The sequence below is a fragment of the Ruditapes philippinarum genome, unplaced genomic scaffold (assembly GCF_026571515.1).
Source record: "Ruditapes philippinarum isolate M1 unplaced genomic scaffold, ASM2657151v2 ctg135_1_1_1_1, whole genome shotgun sequence".
Lineage (NCBI taxonomy): Eukaryota > Metazoa > Mollusca > Bivalvia > Venerida > Veneridae > Ruditapes > Ruditapes philippinarum.
In genome coordinates, this window is record NW_026862663.1 from 524,800 (window position 1) to 532,061 (window position 7,262).

Genomic DNA, 7,262 nt, shown 5'->3' on the forward strand with positions numbered 1-7,262 from the left:
TGTTTCATATCTCTTGAATTCATTGTGGGACAATGATAATACTTTGGCCAAAGTTTTTAACTCATTCAGATGACTTACAGACACTCAATTTCAGGTTAAGCTTCTCCACTTTCTGGATGCCCTTTAACTTTTGAATCCATTTAGGGATATTTATGAAACATGTTTATCTATTTGAGAAGAATTGTTTTACCCTGCTTGTTTTATTGTTATTGTCTGTCAGTCTCCTATGGTTTAAATACTATAAAACGTCTGTGTAGTCTTTTTAATGGTGAGCTGTTGTTTAATGCATTACCTTACAGAAATTGTGCACATTGTCATTATAAATCCAGTATGTTGTCATTGTTATTTAAGTAAATTACATTTTTCTCCAGGTTTTTATTTTGTTGTCACCAGTTATCATATTGTGCATCAGGTTTGGTTCTTGATCTGATAATAATATTAGAAGAATTTAGCATTAAGCTGACAAATTGCAAAAACAAACTCATACTGGAAACAGTGACTATATTATTTTGTACATATTTAGAATAGCTGTAGACCTACACATTATAACAATAAATAAAATTTATGTTCTAAGACACCAATGCACCCAGACTAAATGATGGCTCTTTCACATTTTAATGATCTTTTTTAAGGAGAGCCCTCTACAGATCTCTCAACCAAACAAAAGCTGAAATTTAAATTTTAGGGTAAACATAATTTCTAAAATATTTGATTTAAAAGAGCATGCTTGTTGTTTTTTTTTAATTAAAATAAAGATGACTATGCCAGGGAGAACATTTTTCTTGTCATTTTGCTGGAATTTTTAGAAATATTCACTTAACCCATTACTTCATGAGCATTTTGTGAAAAATGGCTATTTCCATTGAAAAGTCTCCCGTTACAAGTTCAAATTGCTATAATACAATAAAAACTGCTTCAATACTAATCAATCTTGGCACAAATGTTAGCTGGACCATTGCCTTTGCAACAACATGCTCAGGCTTAAATTTTCTGTTACCATGGCAATGAGGGGACATCTCAAAATTGCCAAAAATCACTATTTTGCGTTGATTTTTTCCGTCAAAATTGATTTCAAAGTGCTGCAACTTCGCAACGGATTGAGATAGAGTCAAATGCTTTTCAGCGTTGGTTACACGTTACCTTACGATTGATCAGGGGTCATTTTTAGCCTCTCACAAGTCCAAAATTTTCTTGGCGATGAGGGGGACTGCCGCCCCCCTTCTGGCAATCCCCTGATGTATCTTTTGGCTGGGGGGCCGCGCCGAAAAAGTGTTCACTTTTTTTAACAACATTTCTCAAACAAAAACAAGTGTTGGGGGCCTAAATAAGGCAATTTTTCACCATGTGAGACAACAAAAAGGGCGGGGGGGGGGGGGGGTTGGGGTTGAAAAAGGCGTGTATATCGCGTAATGGGTTAAGTGTGTGTTTTCTTTCACATGGTGACACATTTTTAGTGGGTTTTTTTTGTACCATGAAGTTACTGAACTTGGAATTGATCCTTACTTCCCCTTTGTCTTTATGCAAAAAATAGTTATCAAAGCTTGGTTAATTATAATACAGAAACACATATATTCAAATGTGATTGAGCCATCGACAAGGTGCTGGCACCATCGGCATTGCAAATTCTATTCCTCCATAGTTGATGTCAGGAAACATAATAAAATCATTAAATCTTACATTGTCATTATGAACCATAAGTTGTCACAAGCCTTAAGATACAATTATTTAACATTATTTATAGCAATCATATTGAGTAACATACATGTTTTAAAGCAAATTATTTGCTAGATCATTATTAAGATTTCATGCAAATCAAACTAGAAAAAAATCAAACTTGAAAAAATAAGGGTATGCCTCTTTAAAATCAAAATAATTTTTAGTATATAATTAATAATATACTATTTTGAAATCAACCAATAAAATACTTCTTTTTCTAATAATTTTTAATAACTTTTGTATCAGTCAGACATAAATAAAGCTATGCTACTTTTGTATCTAGAAGACAATCAGTTGTTTGACATTACTTTTATTTTTGAGAACATAATTTTGGTATTCTATTCTCCAAAGATATGATTTTTTGGAGAATAGTGAATAATAATTATGTACAAAAAATATTGTTGCATGAAGTAGATTTGTTTTATACATTTTATATATAACACAAGAAATTGTTTCCTGTTAGAGAGAAATTAATATAGTATGTTAAATAACATGAAATGCCTCTTCAAATCTGTTGATATAAATTTGTTTGAATGTCTGCCAATATCGGAAAAAAACTTATTACATAATAAACATGTATATGAAATAGTTTAATTTGATATGTTTACCATATAATTATCAAAACATATTGAAAATCTTTCTGGAAGTTATTTTGACCCCAATTAACCAAGGAACTAAATGTACTATAAATATAAAAGTGCATTCTTGTTTTATAGCTTTAAATGTCTGTAATTTTCATTAGCATAAAAAAATCTTTCCTGTTAAATTATTTAAGTGTACCAGATACCAAGTAAATTTGTACTGATCATTGCAACAGAATTTTCTTCAAATATAATTATCTCTAGTCTAATGATGATCTTAACAAAGTTTTTGAATGATTTTAAGTTGGGTTTTTTTCCCAGCTATTCCATGGCATTTACTTTTTGCAGAACCAGTCTGTGATAAATGTTTATTAATAGTCACCACGGGAAACCCATACTGGCAACTTGTTCCAGAATCTTGTCACTCGCCTTTCCAAAGAAACAAGGGAGATATAGAAATGTGCTTCTGTCCATCCATCTGTCTGCATGAACTCAGTGTTGCATCTAGAATTTAAAAATTATGGGAGATTGTTCCCTACTCAACTAAAAAATGTGGGGGATTTGGAAAAAAAGTGGGGGGATTTACATTAACCTTACAATATGACATACCGAAAAGAATTCATTTATTTAACGTTTTTGACAGCTATCGTCCGCTTAACATGGGAAATAGAAAAGAAAATATTGACGAATACTATTAAACAAATGCAAGATGATCCAGTCAGCTGCTACATGTGCTTTACTACGTATTTTAGTCATTTCCACGAATGAAAACAAACATGGCTGAAGCGTTCAAGATACGATGAAGATAATCTGAATTAAGTTGAAAAGATCGTCAGATGCGCGACTTTGCGCAAATTGACTTCATTGAAATGCAGGATCTGCATAAAATATGCTCAAATCGCGCAATCACGCGGCCTAGATGCAACACTGTGAAGTTAAGTGACACAATGGGATGAATATACGTATTTCCATACAGACTGTACAAGTTAGGGAAAAGGTTGCTTATGAGGTGAAAATAGGTAGCCTATGGGATTGATAATGGGATTTTAAAGATCAAAGGAGATCAAAAGAATAACCCCATAACATCATCTTAGGAAGAAGGTTTGTCTGTCCTTCAGACTTTGTGTCCAGTACATAACTCAGCCATTTATCAAATGGATTTGAAGAAAAAAAATGGCACCCCTTGTAGCTGAGGGATACCCTCTAATGGTTGAGGCATCAGAATTGCAGCCACTGTTTATCCCTGCTTGAGAGCGAACTGAATGTGTTTGAATAAGTTGTAGAGTCTTTGCATCCAGCAGATGAGGTGTGACCCGTGGTGTTGCTTTGAAATTTGTAACACCGAAGATTAGCCAAAGTCATCTTTCTTTTTTCCGTGTCTCATGACCTGTAGTGTATTGGTGCCCTGTAAAATATGAAAAACAAAAAATAAGAAGTGAAAAAACTTGACACAAAGGTTCACCATAACAGGAGGATGTGGCATGAGAAAGCATTTATGCTTGAAGATTAATTCAGAATTTGTAGAATTATAAACCTTGACTTAGTAAAAAAATTGTGATTTTCAACTTGTGTCTTGCATAACTCAAAAAGTATTTTACCAAGAGTCATAAACTTTAACAGGAATGTTGGTCAGCATGTGTGCATCTGGGGTTTTGCTTGTTTATCATAGACCTAATAACCAGGGCATATGTCACATTTAGTGACACACCTTGTTGACTGTACTTGGCTTTCATTATTTGGTGATGTTTTCAAAATGTGTCAACAATTAAGCAAGCATTAAACAGTTACATCATGGGAATGCCTTCCAGCTATTCATTCTCATGACTTGTGTCCATATGTCCAGGAGGCTAATGATATTGGCTTTACCATTCCATTTTGTACATTCTCTTTATAAAGGTCCATAAAGAAATCATCATTTTGAAATAAATAACAATGTAAATTTCTATATATAATTACAGTATCATCTTTTCTTTCTGGGATAGTTTGTCACAAGAAATTTGTTACTTTCATTGAGATGTTATAGCCAAAATTAACTTTCTACTTTTTTGGTCAAATCGGACAAGACTATATACAGTTCACTGCTAAACTTATAATCTCTTGACAGTTAAGATGTATCACAACTAGTCCATTGCACAAATTCTGTGTGTGAAATTCAAAACAATAAATAAATAATTGAAAGTTTTAATGAGTTCTAAATCTGTTTTTTCAAAGCTAATAATAACATTTCTATCTTAGGAAAAGTCAGTACATTTTTATCCCAGAAACAACTGGATTGTTCTTAAGTTTATTTATTATTTAAGTGGATCTGTCAGTTTTTATTGAGTAAAATTACACTGTCTATATAGACACAGCAGTAGATATATTGTAAAACTAAATTGGAAAAGAAATCAGATTTTCTTCTCAGGTTTATTTTTATTAAATTAGCAGACTGAACCACCTGTTTATAAAATACCAAGGGCAACATAAACAGTATCTTTTATACAATGATTGCTTAAATATGTTTGTAGTGGTTAATTTCTATGTTTTTCAGGTTTCTAGTCACTCCAACAATTTTCTAGATCATTTCCAGTCTGGTATTAAAATAATGCAGGCCTCATACCTACCACAGTCACAAAGGTAGGTAACTATGCTGGGATTATTAAACACTTTCTGACAGAGTTATCCTCTAGCTTTTACCTTTACTGCTTTGTAAATTTTTCTTGAAAAGGTTAAAAATCAAATTCAGATACTTGGAGTCATAAAATGATATATTTCATTCTAAAATATTTTCATCTGAAGTGGATCTAATAGTAATATTTTAAATTGTTTTGCTACATTTGTATCTCTTCAGCAAAAGGGCCCTTCCACTATACCCACAGATATTTAAACCAAGAACCACTTCATACAGAAAGCATGCTGGACAGGCTCCATGTTGGAAACAAAGGTAAATAACTCCATATTGTATGCTATTATACAGAAATTGTATCTGACTTCATTGTCAGTTCAGTAGCAAATGATTGGTGAAATAGTAAAATTGATTTGTATTAAATTCAAAATTGTTTCACATAATTCTACAAAACATGTTCAAAGTAAGAAAACTCCTAAAATGATAATATTCAGGATGAGTGATAACATGACATTTGTTTATAGTGATATTGTGTCACTGCTTATGGTATTTTTTAATTTTGATGCTCCTCCAGGGAGCATTATAGACACCTTCTTGTACTACTTACTGTCTGTCGGTCTGTCTGTCACACTATTGTCCTAAAAATAAGTTGAAAAAAAGTATTGAAGGACTTTGATTTAAACTTCCCACAGTGATAGAGTGCTAGAGACCATTTATAGGAAGTGCAATGTTCAAGATCCTCAACTCCAATCTTGCTTAATTTTTTGAATTATCTCCCTTAAGTTAAAAATGCTTGTCTGTAGTATAACTTCTAAACTATCAATCATATCTCATTAGGGCTGTGCATTGCCATTTTTTTCTGTCACGATACATATCACGATATTTCTTTTTCAAAACGATGCGATTCACGATATGTATTGCATACTTTGAAGAATTGCGATGCATATTGCGATTCTTATGTTGCGATGCGATACGTATCACGATACTGACTTTCAGACTTCGTATATAAAAATTTGGCCATTTGTTTACAGCATAATTACGAATATAATATAAAACTATTACAGTAGCAAAAAAATAAACTCTTTAACTTGTTGTTATCACTTGGTTTCCGATTTTGATCTTTCAACAATTTACTTAAATAATTACTTAAGGATAAAAGGTATTGTTAATTATACCATAACAGCAAATTATTATCTACTATTCTAACACTTAAGTCCACTTCTGTAAATATGGCAGTTTAACAATTTCAGTCTTACAATACACTACTAAAGATTTTTCTTGTGAAAAAATAGTAACAAGTGATTTACAATTAGGTCAACAACTGTGTAAATAACAGTTAATCAGTTTCACTCTAAATTTTTCGTATTTTATTTTGAGTTTGCAAATTTTGCAAACACTCCGCGTCCGGTCTTCCACATTATACAACGCTGTCTGTTGGTTCCCCAAAAACTACAATGTTCCCAAAACTCGTGAATTATATGACCAGGGAGGATTAACAATAGTTTCCCCTTCTAAATATTTTGCAGTCTGCATGTTTGTTTCTTTTGTTGTTATTTTACGGGAAAATGATGTCAACGGAAATGAAAGTATAAATACGTGACGAATATCACATGGGAATGTTGTCAGCATCACTATTTTAATCCGACATCAATTGCGATTAAATAAAATTACAAATTCATGTTTGTAGGTTGTTTTTTTTCTTGAAAACGCATAGATCTCTTATTATTTTTTTTTATTATGAACAAGTTCAAAGAACACCAGCCCATTTATATGACATTGATAAAACTTGGTTAGTTACCGTTAAATGATTGCGGATATGGGGAAATGAGATGACAACGATGATATGATAATAGTCGCGCTTGTTCATTGTTTCCATCCGAGCTTTTTTTCTTTCTTCAGTCTTTCAAAAATACAGTTGTCCTTATTTACCTGGAATATATTGTTAGTGTATTGCGATACTTCCCCGCTATATCGATACATCGGGAAGTGAAATATGTATTGCATCGCAATATATTGGAATTTGTAATTTCTTTACGATGCATACATCGAGGACAGGGCAGATCGCGATGCATCGATGCATCGATGAATCGTTACACCTCTATATCTCATTGACACTACATACAGTTGTAAAGAGTAGAGTAAATAGGAAGTGCATTGTCAAAGAACCATAATTCTATATTCTTAGTTTTATGCTCCTCGAAGGGAGAGCAAATAGTCGCCGCCTTGTCTGTCTGTCTGTCCCGTCTGTCCGTCCGTTGCGATAATTTGTTTAAACAGCACACAGTGGTAGAGGGCATTGAGGCAGAGTGCAGTGCCAAAGAACCATAACTCTGTTTTTGAATTATCTTCCCTTTTAGAAA